Source organism: Cervus canadensis, chromosome 9, assembly GCF_019320065.1.
Source record: "Cervus canadensis isolate Bull #8, Minnesota chromosome 9, ASM1932006v1, whole genome shotgun sequence".
In the NCBI taxonomy this organism is placed as follows: domain Eukaryota; kingdom Metazoa; phylum Chordata; class Mammalia; order Artiodactyla; family Cervidae; genus Cervus; species Cervus canadensis.
The window spans coordinates 7,081,581-7,107,657 of record NC_057394.1 but is presented as its reverse complement, the minus strand read 5'-3'; positions in this window follow the sequence as shown (position 1 = coordinate 7,107,657).

Below are 26,077 nucleotides of genomic sequence, written 5' to 3'. Positions count from 1 at the left end.
AACAGAAAACCTTAGCACCAGTTCTCCTAAGTCTTCATTCTGGATAAAAGTTATGGGAAAGTCCAGTGTATTAATAGATGAAAAATGTATAGGCATTTTGTGGTTTCTCTGTGAATTAAAGTTAATTCCCAATATCTCAGTAAGAAATGGAAACACGTTCATCAAAGTAATGATGTGCTTCAGTAAAAATAGACAAGGAGAGACTGAATGATCCCCCAATGTCACCCTTCAGGTGTCAATGTTAAAGTCTGGAAGTCTGTTCAGAGGACCAGTGTTGGGTTCTTGGTTTCCCTGCTGTGTGCTCATCCATCTCTTTCATCTTTGCTAATTTGAGAAATATAATTAATAGAACTATATATTTTATCTGGCAATGAGCAGCATGACGTATCAAACTCATCCTATTTTCTCTTGAAGATATCCATCTCCCTATTATTTTCCTTTTTGTTATTCAATCCATCAGAAAACCTGTGTAACATCTGTCATTTTAATGATGTACTGCTTTTTCACTTGAGTGTTTCTTCTGCCATTAGAACTTGAGTTTTGCTTTGATTTAGATAAGATTACACTTAGCATAAACTCAAGGGGTTTGATTTCTTGCAGTGTTGCAATCAATTAGAAAAAATAATACCATTCTAAATAATAACATACAGCCCACACTTCTGCCCTGGGAAACTTAACAATAATCTTCATGCAGAAATCTAACTTATAAAAACCTAAACTAGTTTATGGGCTCAGGAAGGGTCTAGAAAGAATCTCCAGACTTTGAACATTTTGAACAAAATCGAAGGAAAGAGTAAGTGCCCATAAGGTATCTGACATGGGATGGTTTTGGTCCTGATTAAGTATTTGTGAACAGTGTTTAGACTGCTGATTAGAATTCTCAGCATTTAGAGTCAGTTCAGAATGGAGAAATCCAGGAATTCAATTTCATTAAAGATGAGATGAATCAATGAAAATATATCATGCATTTTAATTTATGATAAAATATGACAATAATATTAACTGTCAAGAAAATATTTTCTTTCAGGCATCATCTGTGACTCTGAGTATAAATTCCAAGAAGATATAAATATGATATACTGAAAATATAGCTAGGTTTTATTGTATATTAAAACTTTCATGAATTATCATTTATTAAACTAATTACTTCATGTATTTGTAGAAATATCTTTTCTTGATGCTATTAATGTCAGTTTTCAGAAGCACTTCACTATCACATATATGCATATTTTTGTAGTAAAGTTAAATGCTACAAAATACTGATTTTAGGTTAGTGTTTAATATATCACCTTGAACTTTACCTAACTCATATCAAAATTTAATAGCAGGTAATCTGAGTTAATCCTGAGAGAAAGGTATGGGAATTTCCATTAGGAGAAAATAAAAATATATTCAACAAATGAATGAACTTTGTAGTATTTATTGAGGAAAATGGTGTATGTTATACTGCAAGAACATGCGTTGTCTATAATGTAAATGGTTCAATCTGAACATTTCTGAGCCACAGAGATGCCAGGAATTTGCACCTGAATAATGTTTTTAGGTAGCTCCTTGTCAGTGGTTATACAATTCATTCTGTTTGCAATTTGATTATTTCTAACTGAAAAAGACTTAAGAGCCTTCACTAATTTACCTCCTGGTGCTATTCTGCAGTTTCCCACTCTACCCATCCCCCCACCCCCCAAAATAAAGTTGATAATAAATAAATAAAATAAAGATTAAACTGCAGTTGGTAATCACTTTATTTTTCACTTACACATGGCATATTGCTCCAAACAAGGCAAATAACATTTCTTATTGAGTCAATTAGAAATGATGCTCTCTTTGCTGAGGCTGGGCTGCCTTTCTATCTTTGGCAAGAGAAACTGGAAGACAGAGGGATCCTAAAGCAGAGTCAGCATTATGACAGAGGCTGCGATTTAATCCAGGGCATCTGTTGACCCCACAAGCAACAAAAATACATTAAGAGCAGTGTATGTGCCAGAGGTAGTCACTGGCTTGGAATTATAACTCTCACTATCATCTTATAGCATGAGACTTCTCATTCTCAACACAGCTAAGGTGATTGTTACATGAAACTTTACCAATATATTTTTTAAAGCAGAAGATCATTCACTCCATGGAGAGACAAATATCTATAGTATAGGAAAGGCAGTGGCAGAAAGAAAACTAGAGAGAAGGCATGTCTAGAAGAAATGGATAGGGGGCCACTTCAACTCCGCTTTTCTTAGTAAAGCAGGTAACTCTTGCCTGTATTGAAGTCATGGCACCGTGAGGCGTTGCATGGAAAACAAAAATGTGACCAAATTTATCAATGATTGATATGGCTGCAGTGATGAGTGGGCATAGGTCTCAAACCTCTGAAAAGTCACTTTAAAACAGCGCCATCTACTGATGAAACTATTTTCAGGGCAGCAGTGGAGACGCAGATACAGAGAACCTTCTTGTGGACACAGCGGGGGAAAGGGAGGGTGGGACGAATTGAGCGAGTAACACTGGAACATATGTACACTACTGGATGTAAAACAGGCAGCCAGTGGGAGTGCGCCCTATGACCCAGGATGCTCAGGCTGGTGCTCTGCGACCACCTAGAGGGGTGGGGTGGGTTGGGAGGTGGGAGGGAGGTTCAAGGCGGAGGGGACAAATACACCTATGACTGATTCGTGTTGATGTATGGGAGAAACCAATAAAATATTATAAAGCAATTATCCTCCGATTAAAAATAAATTTAAAAAACAGCATCATCTGTCTTTCCATTATCAATATGATATCACACTAGCGTTATAGATGGAGGGTCTGACACCACAAAGGACCACTTCAGGTCATTTTATCCAGCATACCTTGCCCATCTGTTTGAAGCAGGGAATTTCATTTGCTCATGCTAGCATTTTGTGTCCTGAAAAAAATACATGTCTCAGGTGCGCTTAGCAAAGATATGGACAGATGTAACCTAAATGATTATAGCTTGCATCTATTGTGCAGAAAAATGTCAGAGGCGTAGACAGGGAACTAGTTGACAAATTGGCTGAGGGCTATTTTTGTGCATCAGCTAGGGTTGTGTTCTGCTACCAACAACAGTAGGGCCTCCCTGGTGGTTTGGTGGTAAAGAATACGCCTATCAATGCAGGAGACATGGGTTCAAGTCCTGGGTCAGGAAGATCCCCTGGAGAAGGAAATGGCAATCCTCTCCAGTATTCTTGCCTGGAGAATTCCATGGACTTCTTCTGAGCCTGGTGGGCTACAGTCCATGAGGTAGCAAAAGAGTTGGACGTGACTTAGCAACTAACCCACAGCAACCAGGAGTAGAACCCTGTCAAGAGGTAGGTCTAAATACATGAGATAATGGTCTCTCTTCTAACCGGAAGCCCTGAAAAAGACAGACCGAGGAAGGTGCAGCTAATTAAGAATGTCATCTCTCAGCCAGACGCTTGTGGTCTTCCTGTTCCAGGCCTCGTGTTTCCTGCCAGACTTCCATGGGTCAGCCTGAGGACCAGCGAGAATAGGTATGGGAGGGCTGAAGTCTGTCCTTGAACTGAGCTTTCTATCTGCAAAAGATGTTCCTCTCAGCAAACTTCCACTTGAAAATTTGGGGGCAGAATTTAATTAAGTGACTAGCCCTGTCTACAGGGTGGCTAGAAATGGTATTCTCTAAGTTTCAAGTTTCCTTTCTAGGAAATATTTTCCTGATGGTGCCAGCCCGAAACAAGCAAAATTCCCAGTCAACATAAACATTAGCAAATATACTGATAATACTAATGTAACAAGAAGTGAAATGAGGGCATTTTCGTAGAGAAATCGATTATATCTAGGAGTTGGAAAATGATTGCCTTTCAGATCTTTATAACATACTATTTTGGGAAAAGGCCACTGTCCAAAGCAGTTTTTATAATGTGCTTCTGCATTTAGAATAACATTCTTTAAGTCAAAAGAGCAGTTGAAGGATGCCAGCACTCACAGTAGTGCATTTACTGGACGGTCTGGAGCATTGTTTTGTTTTAAAATCTGAAATAATTTAGGAAACTAGACGACCTTGTCAGGTGATTCTCTTTTCCCATCACCGTCACCCAAGGCCGACTTGCTGTCTGTGAAGCACACTGCTGCAGCTTCAGTCCAGTCACTGAGCGGTCACAGGCCGGATGGAGAAAGCCCTGGTGAAGGCAGGCCTTTACAAAAGGCAGGTTTCAGAACGCCCAAGGGAAGCTCCACGGTCTACCGTTGGCCATCAGTTTGGCAGGCCTGCAAGCGCTGCAACTGACTGCACTTGCCCCAATTATGTTTTTCATTCAGAAAACAAAAGGAAACATGAGAAAACATCTGGGTTCGATTTATAGTAAGAATAGAAACAACGTCTTATTTTATTGCACTTACTGTAAACAGATTCGTCACATATGTGACCCAACCCGTACAATACTCTTGCAGATAGGGGCTAGAACTATCCCCGTAAACATTAAAGAATGGTAAGCTGATATTTCAAAATGAATATTGGATTAGTTTAAACTTTTAAAGATTTATTGTATGAATCTGTTTGTATTACAAGCTATCACAAACCTCCAGAAAGGCAGAGAGGGTAGCATACAAGATGTCCACACAGTTTTAGCTCAGAAAAAATAAAGGTTGAATCTGTGGAGTAATTATCTCAGCTTTTGTATGCAGTTAATTTTTTGTAGCTTCTTTCTCTTCCATTCTATTCCTTCCTTTTCTAGCAAAAGCCTCCATTCTTAAGCTGATTTTATCTTTGCCTGTATTGGTTATTGGTATCTATAAAATATGTGTACCATTTTTTAAAGTTTCATATAAATGCTATCATGAGAGAAATATCTTCTTGAAACCTGTTTTGTAATCAATATTGTTTTCAAAGTTTATTCATTTTGATATGAAGATCAAATTCACTCAGTTTAATTGCTTTTCTTTATATGAATTTATTATATATATTATTCACTTACTCCCATGTTGCTGTTGTTCAATCACCAAGTGTCCTAATCTTTGAGACCCAATGGATTGCAGCATGCCAGACTTCTCCTTCCATTGTCTTCCAGAGTTTACTCACACTCATGTCCATTGAGTTGGGGATGCCATCCAACCAGCTCCTCCTGCCTCAATCTTTCCCTGCATCAGGGTCTTTTCCAATGAGTCAGCTCTTTGCATCAGATGGCCAAACTATTGGAGTTTCAGCTTCGGCATCAGTCTTTCCAGTGACTATTCAGAGTTGACTTCCTTTAGGATGGACTGGTTGGATCTCCTTGTTGTCCAGGGGACTCTCAAAAGTCTTCTCCAACACCATAGTTAGAAAGCAGCGATTCTTTGGTGCTCAGCCTTCTTTATGGTCCAACTCTCACGTCCATACATGACTACTGGAAAAACCACAGCTTTGACTATATGGACCTTTGTCAGCAAGGTGATATCCCTGCTTTTTTATATGCTGTCTATGTTTTTCATAGTTTTCCTTCCAAGTAGCAAATGTCTTTTAATTCCATGACTGCAGTAACTGTCCTCAGTGCCTTGATGTACCCCTTCCCTAATTTCGAACCTGTCCTTTGTTCCGTGTGCAGTAAGATTAGAGCTAGGATTTTTTAAAACGACACTTAGACTTCATGGCTTATATGACGTATTTTCTTGTTTCTTGACAGTTTTAACTTTTTAACATGAAAGAAACCAAAAGAATTGATAGAGTATCTTACATGCATATGAAGAAATTTAGTGATTTCAGATGAAAACTGGAGACCTTTTAGGCTGAGGAAATTACAACGAAATTCTAGGGCCTCAGTCTCAGCAGGGAGAATATGTTTCCCTGTAGGAAGTTCAGAGGCGTGAGCATCCATCATGTCTTTTTAAAAAATTTTATTTTTAGTGGAAGGATAATTACTTTACAGTGTTGTGTTGGTTTCTACCAAACATTGGCATGCATCAGCCATAGGTGTCCCCATGTCCCCCCTACGTGGCCCTCCATCCCGCCTCCCTCCCCACCCCGCCTCCCTCCATCCCGCCTCCCTCCCCATCCCACCCCTCTAGGTTGTTACCAAGTTACTGAGCCCCGGGCTGAGCTCCCGAGTCACACAGCAAATTCCCACTGGCTGTCTATTTCACACGTGATAATGTATGTTTCCATGTTGCTCTCTCCATCATCACACCCCCTCCTTCCTCCCCCTGCCCTCAGCCGCGTCCGTAAGTCTGTCCTTTATAGGTAGAAGGCCCCGCACAACAGCCTGCCCAGCTTCAACTGATTCCTAGGTCTGCCTGAGTGCCAGATAACGGTACACAGCAAATGATCCAAACTGACAAGCCTTCTAGAGATCTGGTCCTCCAGGAGGGAGAGCGGATCTCTTTAAGTGATTCTACTTATCAAGTTTGCCCTTACACTTTCAAAACTGTCTTGCAATCTCAATATATTTCTATCAATCTGCGTCCTTTAAAATGTTTTCTATTTCCGCCAAATAGGGAAAATCATTGGAATTTCAAGACCTGAAGTGTTCTTGCATCTTGATGTGATGTGGCATCATTATCACTTCAAGTGTTTATTCCTAGGGGAGTTGCCAAGGACAGCAAGAAATCATTAGTTTCATGTATTATAAACTTAAGTGAGAAGAGCTTAGAAGTTAATGGACAGCTATGCTTAAGGATAACAGTCACACGCTCCCATGTTAATTTCCTAACGTTTTTTACCATGCCCTTCACACTCAAGAAAGCAGTAAACAATGTCCCATAAATTACTTTTGCATAGGCCCACAATGTACTTGCCTCTCCGTTGGGCTGATAAATTCTCTTTGACTATCAGTATTTCAAAATGCTTCCAATTTTCTTTAGAAATTTCCATATTGTGTTTCTTGGTTCTGGAGTACAATTTTTCAAACAGTGGGTCCTGGTGCTTGAGGAGATGGTAAAATGAAGTTGATGAGTTGTGATTAGCATTTCTTTGAATATGAGAAAAACAGAAAGGAATACAGACCAAGAGTGTGTCACACAGGACAAAGTAAACATTATTTTAGGAGACTTTCAACACACACACACACACACACACACACATATGGATTTATGTACTGGTGTCCTAGGTCTTGCTGGAAAATGTTTATCTATTATGAATACCAGACAGAAAAATATTATAATTCACTGATCTAGGCCATTTTAACCCCTGTATTTGAATAAAGACTTTTCTCTTCAAATTGAATGCATTTATTTTTAGTGTAACTCTAATAACATGGTACATTTTTTTTGACATCTTGATATTATTGCTTTGTGTTCCCCCCCATGGTTATGCTCCCCAATACCAACATTTCAATGGCAATTATTTGACATCAAAAGGTCATTATCACCACTCGTCCTTTTAATTTTGTTTTAAGACTCCCCTCTCTCACGGTTTTCACATTCCATTGGCTCTTTCTTCCGTTTCCCGGCATTTCCGTTTGTAAGTGTCATTTTCGCCTACCGTTCAAGAATGGGTCAAGTTTAGAATGAAGGGAGTTTATTTAGGATTCATTCTAATTGACAATAAATAGCCCAGGGATTTAGCTGCCACAGCTGTCCCTTATTAGATCATGGTGCAGGTCATCGAATTAAAATAAGCTGTCCTAAATTCTGCACTGTACAAGGGAAGAAAGAAAAAAAGCATTAGGTCCTCTCGGAGAGCCCTTTAGAGTGAATTATGTTGATGGTTTGTGTAGAAAATGGGCCAGATGACAGCCACATCAGAGCAGCCTGTCACTGCTGCTGAAGCTCACATGTCAGCCCCTAGACTGGGGCACAGCCAAAGGCTTCCCGCTGACTGCCCGCCAGCTTTGGTTCAGGAGGTCAAGGTGCAGCGAGTGAGGCTCTCGCCAAGCTTTCAGCATGTGGCTCGGAGCCTTCCGTTCCCCAGGTCTGCTGCTTGTAAATGAGGGGATGGTACGGGTCTCTGTGTAGCTCTCAGTCCCTGTCTGGCTTGGAAGCTTCGCTAGAAACACATTTACTTTTATCCCAATGTCTGGAGACAGCTCATTGGGGAGAGCACCAAAAAGAATTGATACTGAGAAGTGCTGTCCGGCCATTGCAAAGAAGGCTGCGTGCTAATGGTGAAATCAGTTTCTTGGCTGCCATTTTCCCTAACAAATTTATGTTTGTTTCTAAAAGTATAAAAACAGCATAGATTGGTACTAAGGTCTATGCTTTTTAAAAGGAACTACACACCCTTCCTTTCTCTTATCTTCAAACCCAAAAGCCAACTTGAAGAGTAAGATTGTAGAGATGTAGAGACCTAAACTGTGGTGAGATTGAGGTGGGAGACGAACTGAAGATAATGATCTTTTTGTTGTTGTTGTTGTTAACTTTAAGATGACCAAACAATAAATGATAGCAGGTAAAAGAAGCATACTGAAGCTTACTCAAGCAATTTTTGGGTTAAAACTAATTTTTACATGCTCAACACAGGATGGGTCATTTCTAATAAAGCACAGTGGAAGCCATGTGAAATATGTTGATTAGTCTGTAGTTTCTACTTTCTGGCTGGTTAGAAAACCATAAATAGAAGCATCATTTTTATTTCCTATGGAAAGTGAAAAGAAAGTAAGCTTTGTAGAATATCTTCTATGTGTGAGCATTTTGGTTAGTACCTACATGTGTACTATTGCACTTAAGACTGAGATAAATATTTACTGTTTAAGGACACACAACCGAAATTCATGGATATGAGAATATGTCTTTTTCTGTACTTACTACAACATTGGGCATGGTATAAATATTCATAAGTTCAACCTAATTGATTGTATCAAGTTTAAAATCTACTACCTGAAAAAGTATTATGACTAATTGTCTTTCATTTATTCTTCCATCTTTCACTATAAAATTCATTTAATATAAGATGCAAGCAATAGAAGCAAAACATTGCTAGCTAGGCAAATGATGCTTCTGATGATTTTAAGATATACCTTTATCTTTTCACTCTGTAACATGAGCACTTGATTCCTTTAGCAATTTTTCCTGGGCTATTGATATAGCAAATAAGTTGTTTAAAGATCTCAAAGAAAAATAATAATAATAAATAAGGACACTGCAGTAGCATGAAATATTAGTAGTAGCAAAAAATCTTTCCATTTGCTATACTTATTAATTGACTTTGCTTTAAGACCAAACAAATTAGATTATGTTACAGGAAACCGTCCCACAGTACAACTAATTTTCTCTGGGAGTGTTCTTTAGTTTCCTGCTTTTTAGAGGCTTAATGGCATCCAAGTCTGGTGGCTCAACTCATGGAAATGAGACAAACACATAATATCATGCTGAATCATACTTATTATTTTCCAAGATCCTCAAATATAATGCAAATCCAAAACATAACACCGAATCTAGTTTTAAGGTGATGTAGGCCTGTTAGGTTAGAGTTCAAGGAATGTAGCTTCAGCATGAATTCGCTTTATAAGATTCTGAAGAGAATTTCCATTTGTGTAATAGAGATAAAGCACAGGCTGGCATATTATAAACAATAAAGCCACTGACCATGGGACTGGAGCACAGGCTTCTGTGGAGTATAATTGACATAATTATATTTGAACCAATTTGACTGAATTTATTACAGCTGTCATAGTCCCTGAAATGTTATACTCAATCTTTCAAATAATTGTTACACACATAATATTTTTAGTTCCTATTTCACGTGCACTGCATTTATTTATTTATTTTTTCAAAATATGAAAGGCCTTCTCTTCTACTTTTGCTTTTAATCTGGTGGGGGAAGAGGCTGGCCCACATTTGAACTCTGCATAACCCCCTTTCTCCACATTTCCGTGAGGTGCTGCTAACATGTTGGAGGTTTGGGCCCGAGCTTTATCTCACTCGTTAAAATATTTGCTAGTCTGTCACAAGAGTACAGCTAATGGTACCATGCAAGTTTCATTAAATTTGGGATCTAAACCCATTTCTGTCTCAGTAAGTGGTGACTGCCTTTTTATTTGATGTAAGAATCTTATATATTTAAAGGGCACCTGACCAAGGAAGGAACACTAGTCTAAGAATTTTAAAGAGTGGGAACAAATATTTCATTTTTATATGAGACAAAAGTATATATACCTTTAATTTTCAAAACCCAGATGACCTGATAGCAAGCAGATTCTAAATGATTTCAAGATACTCTCTTGTCACTTGCATACAAATAGATTTTCATATTATCAGAAAACCCTTCCTTGTGATATTGGTACATTTTAAAACACTATATATTTGCAGTAGCAGTGGTCATTTTTAATTGTTATGATTATAAAACTTTTTCTCCCGCTACGGCTTCTGACCTTTCAGCACTTTATCATAAGGGGATAGTGGAGAACTTGACCTCAACACATTTAATGGTAAGACTTTTGGGTTGATCAAATGTGGACACAGAACTACCTCTTGAGTCATTTTCTCAGCTATTTTATACCTTACGTCTCAGTGATGGAATTATTTTTTCCTAAAAATCCTGGGTGCAGGAAAGAGAATCAGACATACAACTAAGCTGAAGTAATCACATCTCCTGGTATTTCAATCATCCAGTTTTGTAACCATTAAATTTATATCCACCAAGAAATGTATTGGTGTCTCATTTCACATGTGAAAGTAAAAACTGAGGAACCATCAATGTCTCCCATTTCATATTAAAAAAAAAATGAGTCTTTGTAATAGATTTTATGTACTTAGCACTTCAGAAATGACATATACTTTATAGTTTATTTCATATCATTTATTCAAAGGTCCTGAGACCTTTGAATAGTTCTACACTGAATTTTTAAACTGAGGAAATGAAATGAATGCTTAAGATATTTTAATTTTCTCAATTCAAAGAGCTAATAAATGACTGAGAAGGATCTAGAACCCAGATAGTCTAAAAAGCTCATGTTCACTATGAAAAAAAAAAGAAAGGTTATTTAGAATATTACCTCTATTTCAGTTTGGAATAGATAATGTTGAAGTCATTTAATATTTAAGGAAAAACTCAGACAACAAAGAAATGAAATACCTTTGAACAACTGTTTTAGAAAATTACTACTATTTTCATTGTTTAGGTGATGTAAATTTTTACAAATATATTTCCAAATATTTTTTGTTGGTCATTGAGAATATCGGTTCTAACTGTAATAATAACAATGCATTTTTTACTAAAATATATATTTTTATAATATTTTTGAGATATTTATGTAATTTAAAGTTATGAAAGCATGAGTAAATTGATTTAGCATTTATTAAGACCTAAGTAGACATGCCTTTCAAGAAAATGAAGGGAGAAAATACTTTCTGAGTTTTAAGAAAATAAAAGTTCTCAACAACTAAAAATAAACAACAACAACAACAAAACCCCAGGAACTATTGAGATTAATCTGAATGAGTTTTTTGTTTTTGACAGTTTTAAGAGGTATTCAAATCTGTTTTCATCTTATTGACTTGATTACTCTTTTATGTTGTTATTAGTGAAAATGCCAAGATATACTAACTCTAAGGTACCCTAATGGCTTTAGTAGTCAAAAAATAAACAAAAAGAAACAAAGAACTAGAATCCTAAGAAAAATGTGTAAGCGTACAGATTTTTACTTAGATACTAAAATATCAGTTTTTCATAATTTCAGGTTTAAAATATTCTTCTACCATATTTAGTTGACATCAAATATATGTCATAGAAACATAGTTCTTGTTCAAAAATACACCCACAATATACCAGGATCACATGAGGCTGAGATTTTAGTGTGTTGGCATCTTCCTGAAGATTTCCGTGTGTGACCCTGGTTCTTCCTTCTGGTCCTGAGAGTAGTTTTTGATTTTCAAAGAGGATTGAAAAAATCCTGCCTTATGAAAAATTGCAAAGGATAGCTGCAAAGCAATTTTGCATTTTTAGCAGTGGCTTAAGCAGAGAAAGCATCACTTAAATAAATGCAAAAACAAAAAACAAAAAAAAAACACTAAACATATACTTAGCAAAAAAAAAAAAAAAAAAAAAAAAAAAACAAACCAAAAAAACCCCAATAACTTGATTTACTATGAAGTAATAAATGATTTATCTCTAGAAATTATATGTATGCCATTCTCTTAAATTTTGAAATATTTATATCTAATAAGATCTTTCACATGCTCAGCTTAGAGAATTTATATGTCATAAACTCAATTATTTGTGGCAATAGGAATGCTGCAATACAATAGTACTAAAATATCCCACAGCATTTTCTTACCAGTGACTAGATCTTACTTAAAAGCTGCTGTGTCATGATTTTGAGGCAACCATACCTGATTTCTTTTTTGTAGCCACAACATAAGCTTAAGCTTCTCTTCATATTCTCTAAATACATTTTAGCAGTTTGAATTTAAGAAATTAGATTTTCAGTCATGCATGTAGCTTCCTAACTATGGCTTTTGTAAGTCATTGTAAAAGCGCTGGCTGTTAGCTTAGTTATGTTACATAAAAGAACATTTGCAAGCATTTATTTACAGTAACTTCATTGTGTTTTAACAAATCCAATTAGCATAATAGCTCGGGCAGCTCTTTCCCCATCCCTTATGATGTTTAGAGTTCGCTTAATTATCATCATCCGTTCTAGTGTTTTACCTTAGGTCTACAGAAGAGATTATACACAAAATTAAACATATTAACAAAATCAACACCCGCAGCAGTGGACAAACACGACCACAAGTAATCTTAATATCACTATAACCTAGAATTTTAGAAAACTCCATATACCAGCTGAGTATGGTTCTTTCCATGACAGTATACTGGAAAGAACCATAGATTCAAGGGGACAGGGCACTAAATTGAATTTCATAGAACTTAAATAAACATAAAATCAGATCTGGTTGCCAGGAAAGGGGCCACCAATAATAATTATTGCACCAAGGCAGTGTGGGCATCTCATGCTCTATCCAACGCCTGCTGTCATCTAAGGCATTGGTGCAGCGGTCATATCAGAAAGGAGGGATTTGGACAGCTAGGCACAGAGTCAATCCCTGCCTCCCACCACCTCTGTCCTACTCCAGGCTTCCTTATCTTTAGCCTTCATTACAGCCGCTTCCTCCTTGTCAGTCTCATCGTCACCAGGGTGACCTAGCTCTTATCTACAATCTGCATCTCCATATTTTTGGACCCTGAATCTACAGAAGTCACTGGACAAATAATAAATTTAAAGTGCTTGATGAATGTACAAAATCCTTTAACATTTTTGAAATTTGAGGTAAATGTCTACAAGGAAGAGGATAAATATTCCACCTAGAAATTTACATAACACATAAAGAAATCTACTAGGATCTGGGCCTTCATCCAGCTCCCCAGGTTGGGAAAAACTTGAAGAGATCATGAATGATTTAAAAAGGCTTTAAGCAAGAAAGTCTTTTCGAAACATAACACAAATGTAAGACAACATAAAGAGAAATATTAATAAATTTAACTACTTGATAAATTGAACCACATCAAAAAAAGTGTGGCAAAAATATCAGAGCATATATTATATATACATTTTAATATTCTTTTCTATTGGTAGCTCAGACGGTTAAGAATCTGCCTGCAATGCAGGAGACCTGGGTTCTATCCCTGGGTCAGGAAGATCCCCTGGAGAAGGGCATGACAACCCACTTCAGTATTCCTGCCTGGAGAATCCCAGGGACAGAGAAGCCTGGTAGGCTACATGGGGTGCAAAGAGTTGGACACGACTGAGTGACTAACACACATTAGGATTTGTCACAGAATATTGAATATAGTTCTCCAGGCTACTATCGTCCTCCTCCAACAGGAGGACCTTGTTGCTTATTCATTCTGTATATAACAGTTTGCATCTGCTAATCCCAAACTCGTCCATTCCTGCCTTCCCCTCCTCCCACTTGGCAACAAAAACTCTGCTTATATGTAGAACTTAATCATTTTGCTGTAGAGCAGAAATTAACAAATGTTGTAAATCAACTATACTTACAAAAGAAAAAGGAACTTGCTGACCCTCTAAAATCAAGAGCTGATAGGATTTTATTTGATTCTCTATGATTTAAAAAAACATAGATCTGAACTGGAAATTCGCTACACAACCACAAAACAAACCATTTCATACAGATGAGTAATGATTATATTTTGGTCCAGTTAGACAGGAAACTTTTCCCCCTTTTATTCTCATAAATCAGAGAATATGAATTCTGATATCATTAAACCTCAATTAGCAAGATGGAAAGAAGGTCAGAGACTTAATTTGGATAATGAAGGTTTTCAGATAAGAATGGGAAGTTCTTAATGTACATGGTGCATGTAGAGAAACATGGCCTAATTCAGAGAGTGGAGCTTTTCAGATAAGAGGTTCACATAATTAACTTTTCTGGGAGTTGAATACAAATGCAGAGGAAAATGCATTAAGGAAAGTAGTTAAGGTTAGATTAGTAAAATACGTAGATCAGATAAAGATAGAGAGAAGCTCAACCAGATATACGGCAGCGTATTTCTTTTAATGAACACACGTTGCATTTTCTTTACCCACTTACATTTTGTTTGAAAAAGAAAGCCCATGTGCCGTTATAATACAGGGGAATTCTCACAGACAGGGCTTTTAAGAAACACACGTTATTCAGTATCAAAGTATGCTTTACAATGAATACCGAGGCATGGCCTTGCTCTTCAGTCCTCATGGACCTTAGTAAGGTTATTCTTGGTCTTCCAATCCCTTTGCAATATTCTGTATGGTATTTAACACAGCATTTGTGTCCACTTGTTGCCAAAATTAGCTCCTCAGTGTGGTCTATTCAGTTAAAAAAACACATTTATGGAAAATTTTTAAAAAATGAATATTTGAGTCAACCTTTTCTTTATTAATTTTCAATCATATTATCACCTTTCAAATAGACTTTCAAGGTTTTATAAATATCTTGTGTTTATTGAAGAGAAAAAATAGTCTAACGATGAGAAAATAAGAATATCCTATGAATTCTCTGAATTGAGCTTTAAACTCATTTATTTTACTAGCAAAACAGTCCGATCTATGCCATATTTAGAAATATATGAGAATGAATTTATTCAGAGAATTACCTGGTGGTTCAGACAGTAAAGAATTTGCTTGTAAAGCAGCAGATTGAAGTTCGATCCCTGGGCAAGGAAGATCCCCTGGAGAAGGGAACGGCTAACCACTCCAGTATTCTTACTTAGAGAATTCCACAGACAGAGGAGCTTGGTGGGCTATAGTCCATGGGGTTCCATAGAGTCAGACACAACTGCACAGCTAATCCACACACTTAAATTGATTAAATTATACAGTCACAATAGATACATTATATAAAATATTTAGCATAGTATCAAGAAAAACTTTTCATTACATGAAAACAACTTTTTCATTACATGCATATGCACATATACATCTGTATTATCTTGTATTTTAAATGAACTTTATTGCAACCTTATCTATCTAACTATATTTGTAATATTATGTGACCTTTCCTTTTAGGTTTGAGATTTTGCTAATATGCACTCTCTTGGGGATGAAAGATTAACTCTGCAACAATATCAAGTTTACAAGCTATGTTTACCTGTGCGTCATCAGAGAATTATCCAGTTAACTCAAAATAAAGTCTTGACTTCAAGTTTAAGAACACAGACAGGGGAACTTGTTTTCCTTCTTTCGCCCAGTAAAATTGTAGTGTTATTGTTGTTTAGTCGCTCAGTCGTGTCCGACTCTTTGCAACTCCATAGACTGTAGCTCATCAGGTTGCTCTGTCCATGGGATTTCCCAGACAAGAATACTAGAATGAGTTGCCATTTCCTCCTCCAGGGGATCTTCTTAACCCAGGGATTGAACCCGTGGTAAACCCTTTTTCTTGTGATAAAAAACAAAATCTCTTCCTAGTTTTCATTCTTACTGCCTTCTTTCTCAGGGTTCGTTCTGTACCATGAAAGCCTAAGACACGAACTCATGTGTGTAACAGAAAGTCTAAGAGAAAGCCTAGGAGGGAAGAATGGAACATTGAATGAATCCAAGCAAGATCGTGATCTCTCATGCAGTCTAGAGTCAACCTGATCCCACGGGGAGCTCTGTAGTAAGATGTGCTCTCCCGTTGGGGCAAGGGATAGATGGCTTGTTCATTTCACTTTATTAGGAACCTGTGCATATTCATTGTTTAATATAATGGGTTCTGATTTTACATTAGGAAGGTTGAGTTTTTCTCTGTTCTTAACAATCAAATGATGCCTAATAAGTCAAATGTCTTAATAAAGTTGAAAATACATTTCATGTGTCAGATGTCAAAATGAAATATAACCACTACAAAGTAAATGCTAAAAATGTAACTACTAAATGAGTTATTCAGAGAAATGGAAAATCAAGGACAGCTACAAATAAGATTGCAGAGAGATGATAGAATTTTATTTGAAACTTGAAGTAAAGTAATCGTTTTGATAAGGTGAGTGGTTGAGAAGACCCACGGAGGTAGTAGAAATACCTGCTGGAGTGTTGGAGAGATTTAGTGATAAAAAATCAACTGAAAATAGCAGTATATTTCAATGACTTTTTAAGAAATGTCAAAACAGCTTGAGATAAATTAGTTTTAGCACTTAAAACAATCAATAGTCATTATTTGCAAAGAGCTCCTAAAAGAAGCAAATAAAAAGAAATATATTTTGACAGAAGATGTAAACAAGCAAACCATAGAAGAAAACAACAAAGATTGTCAATAAATTTGTGAAAATATACTCCATTTCATGGTTAATCAGGATAATCCAAATTACAAGAAGACAACACTATTTCTCTTCTAGAGAAAGAGTTGACAAGCTGAATTCTTGTATAATTTTGGACAATAAGAAACTCTCACAATATCAGTGAACATATATACTGCTAAATTTTTGCAAGATAAATTGATAGCATTTATTCATGTTTTAACTGCACGCAGGTATGAGTCAGTAATCCAACTTCTAAGCATCTCTCCTGAATAAAAATATATGTATGTGCCTATATACATTATGTTTGTTACATTTATTTCTCTATTTCTCTCTCTCTATTTATCTATTTCTGTCTCCTAAAATCCCTTATGCTACATAATGCATTCTTGTTGTTTATTGATTTCATATGTAATAGTTTGTATCTCTTAACCTCATAACCCTAACCTGTTCCTCTCCCCATCTCTCTCCCTATTGGTAACCACTAGCTTTGTTTCTTATATTTGTGAGTCTGTTTATGTTTTACTATATACTTGTGTTTACGTTTACGATTCCACATGTAAGTGTCTCTGTTTGACATTTCATAAGCATCATATTCTATAGATTCTTCCAGATTGTTGCAAATGGCAGAATTTCACTCTTTTTTAAGGGTGAGTACTATCCCGTGTCTTCTATATCCATTCATCTGTTGATGGACACTTGGGTTGCCTTCACAGCTTGGCTGTTGCAAATAATGTTACTATGAGCACTGGGGTATATGTACAATTCTGAATTACTGTTTCCATTTTTTCCCCAGATGTATACTCAGGAATGGAACTGCTGGGTCAGATAATGGTTCTATTTTAAGATTTTTAGGCACCTCTATGCTGTTCTAGAGTGGCTGCACCAATTTGCCTTCCCACCAGAATTGTATAAAGGTTCCCTTTTTGCCTCTCTCCAATATTTACTTGCAGACTTTCTGATAGCAGTCATTCTGACATCTGTGAGGTAATATCTCATGGTTTTGGTTTGCATTTCTCTAACACTTAGCAATGTTGAGCATCTTTTCCTATAGCTTGTCTTTTCATTTTGTCAATGGTTTCCTTTGCTGTGCAAATGCTTTTAAGTTTAATTAGGTGCTATTTGCTTATTTTTGCTTTTATGCTTTTTTGTCTCAGGAGATATATCAAAAATGTATTGTTACAATTTATGTCAAAGAGTATTCTGCCTAAGGCTCTATTCTACTTTTATGGTTTCGTATCTTACCTTTAGATCTTCTGGTATATGGTGTAAGGAAATATTCTAATCTCATTGTCTGACATGTAACTGTCCAGTTTTGCCTGCACCACTTATTGAAGAGACTGTCTTTTCTCTGGGGCTCGCCCGGTGGCGCTAGTTGTAAAGAACCCACCTACCAATGCAGGTAGATATAAGAAGCATGGGTTCGATCTCTGGGTTGGAAAGATCCCCTGGAGGAGGACACAGAAACCCACTCCAGTATTTTTGCCTGGAGAATCCCATGGACAGAGGAGCCTGCTGGGCTGCAGTCCATGGTGTTACAGGGAGTCAGACATGACTGAAGTGGCTTAGCACACATGCATGCCTTTTCTCCATTGAATGTTCTTGCCCACTTTGTTGCAGATTAATTGATCATAGGTGTGTGGTTCTATTTCTGGGTGCTCTATTCTTCTATTTTTGTGCATGTACCATGCTGTTTTGATTACTGTGGCACGTGATACCTCCAGCTTTGTCCTTTTGTCTGAACATTACTTTGGCAATTCTGGTTCTTTTGTGGTTCCATGTAAATTTTAGGATTATTTGTTCTAGTTTTGTGGAAAATGTCCTGAGTATTTTGACAGGAATTGCATTAAATCTGTAGATTTCTTTGAGTAGTGTGGCCATTTAAGCAATATTAATTCTTCTAAGACCTTCCAAGATCTCTTCCAAGACCATGAGATCATTTTCAGTTTCTTCCATCAATATTTTATAGTACAGAATATAGGTCTTTAACCACCTTGGTTAAGTTTATTCCAAGGTATTTTATTCTTTTTGATGTGATTTTAACTGAGATTTTTTTTTCTCTCTCTCTCTCTGATTGTTCATTATAAATGTATGATAAAGCTACAGATTTTTGTATGTTAACCTTGTATTCTGCAACTTTTCTGAATTCATTTATTAGTTCTAAGACTTTTGGGGGTGGAGACCTTAGTGTTTTCTATATAAAGTGCTGTGTTGTCTGCAAACTGTAACAGTTTAAATTCTTCCCTTCCAGTTTATGTGTTGTTTTGATGTTTATTTCTTCCTCTTGTCTGATTTTTGTATTCAGGACTTCTAACACTATGTTCAATAGAAGCGGCAAGAGTGTACCCCTGTCTTGTTCCTGAATTTCGAAGAAGGCTTTTAGCTTTTTACCACTGAATATGAAGTCAGTTGTGAGTTTATCATAAGTGACCTTTATTATGTTGAGATAAGTTCCCTCTACATCCACATCCCTCATCCATGATGAGGATTTTTGTCATGAATGGATGTTGAATTTTGTCAAATGCTTTTTCTGTGTTTATTGAGATGGTCATGTGACTTTTATCCTCACTCTTGTTAACATGGTGTATCACACTATTGATTTGCAAATATCAAATCATCCTGGTGCCCTTGGAATAAATCCATGTGTTAGTTTTAATCAGTTCTGAAAGGGTGAATTTGGGGATGAGAGCCTATAAGTTCATAACTGCACATTATGTGAGATAACAAATTCATTTTTTTTACTTAAACCATTAATTTCTAATATTCCTATTTCCCTCATCTGAAATCACACAGTTTAATAAAGAAATTGCTTGAGTATTGTGATATATTGTGTCCTTCAAATATAATAGATACCAAACCTTGTCAAACTGTTAGCTGAATGCTTGGTTTTAAAGGGGGAGAGATATTTAAGTATTTTTGACTACATGTTTGTGTTTTATTTATATTTTGGCAAAAAATTAAAGAATTATTCTATTATTTTAAAACTGTATTCAAACCACCAATTACAAATAAAATATCATAAAGTGATTTATTTTTAGGGAACAGTATTCAGGGAAAATTAATAATTTCAGTGTCACAGAACTCTAGCTTCAGTTTGTTTTTGTCACATGCAGACATAAATTGTAATTGTATCACCATTGTCTATGTATCATTTTATTCTTGTAGGAGGTTTGATTTCTGTCTACTCTGCTATTTTTGTTGTATACTTTTGTCACAAGACAAACTGAAACAGTAAACTAAATCTTGGATAATATGATATCAAAATCAAAGTTTTGAGATAATGAATGCTTCTTTAAAAAGGGAAGGTATTTGACCTAAAGATAAAATTATCAGTTTTCATAGCATGCTGATTGGTTTTGTGGTCACCACCCAACAGAAATATGTTGGCTTTCTCTTCTATTGTATAATCAGAGATATAGAACAAAAGTTGATAAAGCAGATTCTGAAATGTTATAGTGGTAGAATCTCAAGCTAAGAACTCATGAACCTTATATTATAAACAGAAACAATGACATTTCCTCAGAAGAAAAGAGGGTGTAATGTTTCACTTAGACGATCATGATAGAAATAATTGCAATGACATTACAACAATCGAAGCACGGGACAGTTCAAGTCTCCTTTGGATATATCAAATTTCTAAAACTGCTATTCATGTTTGGTGAAGAAAATATAGTATCAGACTCAAGGCTGAACTTAGGAATAATATTAATAATGTTACTCAGTGCATTTAGGGAACATAATAACAGATTTTATGTTCATCACTTCATATAGTAAGGAAATATTCTCTTTGAAGTCCAGCATATGTGTCAAATAAAATATGACTTCTGTCAGTGAAAAATGAAGCATATGAAATTATAATATATAGCTTATTTATGAGCTCCATGCATCCAATATTCCTAGTGTTTGTTTAGTTCAGTTGAGTCCCTCAGTTGTGTCTGACTCTGCTACACCATGGACTATAGCATGCCAGGCCTCCCTGTCCATCACCAACTCCTGGAGTTTACTCAGACTCATGTCCTGTGAGTCAGTGATGCCATCCAACCATCTCATCCTCTGTCGTCCCCTTCTCCTCCCACTTTCAGTCTTTCCCAGCACCAGGGTCTTTTCAAATGAATCAGTTCTTTGCATCATGTGGCCAAAGTATTGGAGTGTCAGCTTCAGCATCAGTCCTTCCAATGAATATTCAGGACTGATTTCCTTTAGGATGGACTGGTTGGATCTCCTTGCAGTCCATGGGATTCTCCTAGCATTTGTATTCTTATCCAAAAATAAATTCAAAGTTACAGAACTTTTATTTATTACCAGGAAACTCTTGCATTTTAGCCAATGTTTTCCTAAGAAACAAAACCAATAGAGGATACATGTACATACATAACTTTTTATGTAAATAAGATATTTAAACATATTTTAAAATTTTCTTTTTTGCTTATCTTGCTGTTGTTTGATTGCTTATTTGAGACATGATTATCAGTGTTTACTGATAATCTTTTATGCTCATTCGTTCTTAGATAAGTCTCCATAATGAAGTTGCTCACAGGACTAGAGTTCATTATAAAGAGCTGCTCTTAAAAAGTGCATTCTATTTATAATGATATTGTGAGGCAGGTCTTTTATGCTGAGTAAATATTTAAAATATTATAGCCAACCCTTATAAATAATAATATATTTGGATGGAGTTTCTTATTTTCATCTTGGTCCCTATGTTAATTTTTCTTGGCCATTAAAGTCTATTAGTCAGTAAAATTTCATTGTTACCTTTCTGTCATCCTTGGTTCATTGCTGTTGCCACTTCCAACAAATTGTCAGCCACGTCAGCATTATGCCTGGCTTCCTTTCAGCTATCACCTTCCTGACTGACACTTTTGACAGTTACTTAAGGCTTAAAAAAAAAAAAATTAGTTAAAAAAAAAGCTTCTGACTTACCTGGAGGGATCTGGTCTGGAAACAAAAGCCACTGGGAAGTCATTCTAAATCTCTCAGGAGAAGACTGACAAATCCTTTGCTAAGTCCAAGATACTATGTCAAGGCTTGTGAGGTGGAGGATGTCACGTGAGGAGCCCAGTGGTAGACAACCGTAGTTAGAATCACAGAGAGTGCAAAGAATTAAGAGGTGAAAGATGCCGTCACACCATCAATGACAGACTCAGAATCTGAGCACACAGCTGATAACTGTAGGATACTTGTGCTTAATTCCTGTAACTGTAAATGAGTTCACACATTGAATCTATATTTCATAGTACTTTGTGTAATTTGTGTATGCTAGTGAGCATGTATGTATATGAATTCTTCATGGATGGGAGTGAGGAATAGCCATGCTGATCCATCCATCCCTGCCTGAGCCTCTAGGATGCCTACTGAGGCATGTGACCGAACTATGATTTCTCTGCATGAATGTAAGCCCAGGGGAGTGGTGTTTACATATATACGTTCTGAATTGAATTAGATAGTCTACGATGTTGGCCAACAGGCAGAAGTAAGAATAGAGCTGCTCTGGTGAAGAAGAATGAGTATTCTTTGTATATGTGTGGGATCAAGGAGGTGGGATAAAGTGGAAAGAACCAGATTAAACTAAACTGAGCAAAAATGCAAACCAAAAAAAAAAAAAAATCACTATGTGAGGCTCAGTGACTCAGTACATGGGCATAGTAGACCTTATCTTGGCTAGCAATAGCCATTAATAATCATTATTCCTTAATATTCACTAAGTATGGGCTTCCCTTGTGGCTCAGCTGGTAAAGAATCTACCTGCAATGTGGGAGACCTGGGTTTGTTCCTTGGGTTGGAAAGATCCCCTGGAGAACAGAAAGGCTACTCCAGTATTCTGGCCTGGAGAATTCCATGGACTGCATAGTCCATGGGGTTGCAAAGAGTCGGACATGACAGCGACTTTCACACATTCACTAAGTTTATCTAAAGTTGTTAAATAGTTGTTAAAGTGTTCATTAAAATAATGAAATTAAATTTAAAAAATAAAATAAAAAGCAATGAATGATCGTGTGAATATGTGAGGGTCAGGAGCACAGGATTTTCTTGAAGGTTCTATAGTGGGTGAGTGAACATTTCCTTCCTTACATGATTCAGAGTATCTTAGGCCTCAAAAATGTGGAACTAGGGGCAAATCAGAAAATTTCAGAGATCTAGGAATTGTGCTACAAGCTCAATGCACTATGTATAGAATCCATCAAAAGCAATGCCCCTTTGCAGGGAAAGTTCACTTCAGAGAACTGATTCACTAGATGAAAGGTGGTATATTAAGGAGTGGGCTAAAAAAATGCCTTCCTGTATGTAAACTTTCATGGATGTGGAATGACTAATGTACAATTCTAGAATGTGGTCTATGCAGCCTTGGGAGTCTCAAGCCATGCAAGGACAAAAACAAGGGCAATATTTGCTTCTAGGGTTCAAGTTTGCTGCATAGCTATTAATTAAACATTTTCCGTGATAAGAATTTGAGCGATTGTAGAAAAGGATCTACACGCAGTTATTTTTCCAACTTCATGAGGTTATTTCTAAGAAAAAATTGATCAGCAGCCTTTTGTATTGGCACTGAAGTGAAAGTGTTAGTCGCTCAGTTGTGTCTGATTCTTTGTGGGGGATTTCGAATTTATGAAATATTTTTAACAAAGACATGGGTACATGCTATAGCTGAGATAGGAGTTAAGTTCATCTGGTGATCCTCAAATAAAAATATATTAAGAGAAGAACTTCAGCTTCTAATAGTTAATACAATAGATGTGCAATGCATTCTGTAGCTTAAAAGACACTTTCATTTTCCTCATTTTATGCTCACCAAAATCCTTCATAATAAATGAGACAAGTATCTTTATCATCATCATCCTCACATCATCCCCCTTCATTTTCAAAAGGATAGGGTAATTACTAACAAATTAAAGATGTCTCTGAGTTGAATATGTACTACCCATGAGGAGAGTACATAAATAAGAAGGCTTAGAAAGAGGCTGATGAGTTTATCTTTTTATACACCATTATATTATTAATATATCTAAATTGGTAAATACAGCTGACAATAGAACTGCAACTTTTGTTTTCAGAATTCTAAGTGTCTCATTAAGTTAATAAATTTTTTTTCCTGTGGTTTCAATCATAAAATGAAAAAAAAAAAATCCTGGAAATAAGCTACTGCTGATTTATACTGAGATTATTATTTTTACTTTCTTTTTTTTTTCTTTTGGCCATGCCAGACATCATGTGGGATCTTAGTTCCCTGACTAGGGATTGAACCTGTTCCCTCTAGAACATGAGTATGGAGTCTTAACAACCAGACCAACAGGGGAGTCCCATACTGAGATTATTTTAACTAAAACTGTATCAGATATTAAAAGTACATTGTAGTTGTAGTCTCCTCTGTGCAAAATAATCTATGCAAAGAACTATTGGTAATGATATGGATAATTCCGTGCGTGTGTAGTAGTTCCTTCATATCACTGACTCCTTAGATTATTATCAAATGCTAAAATAAATCCAAAATTTACAAAGATTTCTTAGCTGTTTCTCCTAGAGAGAAAGCCATGCCTTTATACATAATTTTCATTTGCCTATTTCACACTTGTTATCGATATATAGTGATTAAAGAGGGAATTTTATGACCCCAAGCTTCGTACAGTCAGCCTGATTGAATGACACTTTGTTGTGGTAACACTTTTTAACTGCAGGATTTCCTTGATTGTTCAATACCAAACCACTGAGTGGGGAGGATACACACGATCTGACACAGACAGGTAAGGACAGACAGTACCGAGCATCACTCTGCATCCACACAGTTAGACACCGAGAGCGTCACGTGGGATTTGACAAGACTCCAAATGTATAATAAAGGTCTTAAAGTGTATTTGCTCGTCAGCTGCTACAATAGAGAAATCACCATGAAAGCTGAGAATTAGCTGAGTCCATGTGTTCAATGAGAGTATCAGGATCTTGTTGGAATGCGGAGTTGGCAGCCTCTGGGTTCATCTTCTGACTTAAAGGACTCCCATGAAGTGACGTCATAGCACTCACGATCCAGACGAGATAGTGCTGTCTCCTTTGCTTTTATAAGACAGAAGATTCTCAACAACTGTGTTCCAAGCCTGTCACTGCTCTGGGTGAGGCAGACATGGTTATCCTATTAAGGACTGCACCATTCCCCTTGGGAGTCAGTCTTTTCTTCTTGGTTGAGAACGGTCTACAGCAGAGATGTCAATTGGAACAGGCTCTTAGTATTTACTGTTTACTGAGGTGAATATTGTCTAAATTTGCCTGGGACAATCCATTTAAAAACAAGGAAGCGCTGATGACTACAATGTCTGCATTACGTTAAAACTGTTAATTTGCGGCAGTAATACTTTAGGATTTTAATTATAAGCTTGAAAAGCAGATTTGGAAATGCAGTTGGCACGGCTAATGCTAATTTGTCCTTTAACGTTTATTGAAAGCAATATATACAAAGTAATTACAGTGCATGTCAGATAACCTACTATTTTATTTTTTAAATGTATGATCCCTTAATTTGCTTGATTAAGATGACTTACCATCTGTTAAGATTTCTGTTGTGCCATTTTTGGTGAGTTTTATATCACTTATCAACAATAAGAGATTATCCACAGTGTGTTTTTCGTTGATGCCATAATCATTTTCCTGATGCTTATCCATTAAACTTCTCGCCACGTTGTTCATCATCATTTTCTCTATGCTCATTACATCAAGGGTCATGTAATGCCCACATTACTAAATACTGCCAATGTTGTTGTGAGTCGGATGTCTACTATCATAACAGACAGGAAATCTATGCCAAGCAAGCAGTTCCTGGGTTGTTCTTCTCAGTAGAAATTAGCACAATTTTTCAAGCAGTCTTACCTCCAAGATAACAATACTGTTACAGCCAAATTTGTTCTGAATTAACCTTCTTCTTTCTGCTCCTTCATTCCTGCTATGCAAGGTTCTAAAAACATTACTAATGCAATGTGTATTCAACTTTATGAGATTGCATTCTTAACATCTTGGCTAGAGATTCGATCGAATCTGTGGATATAATTGAGCATTTCTGCACTCACTATAAAGTCTAATTAAAACTTTAAAAACTCATTCATACCAATTGTATGGAAACTTGTATTCTAATTTTTAATTGCTAAAGTTTAAAGTCACCAAGTCTATAACGTTTCCCCTTTATTTTGGCTGACATGTGAACACGTTCTAATGAATTTAAATCAGTACATTTTTAAAGAGTGCCCAATGCTTCCATTTAAAAATGTGCCTTCCGATTTTGTTTTTGCTCACAAGGGTTTTTAATTGAAAGTAATTTTCCTTAGTAGTTTTTGGTGTCAAACAATAGTTTACATGGTTACTCATCCTATCCCCATTCACAAAATTGTCTTCGACACCTATAAAGTATTCACATTTTTATTCTCTCTAGATCAGTTTAGATAATTTGTGAGTGTTTTGCCTACGTTGGAGTGAACTTTAACAAAATGACCAGTCAGAAGGGTCATGTGA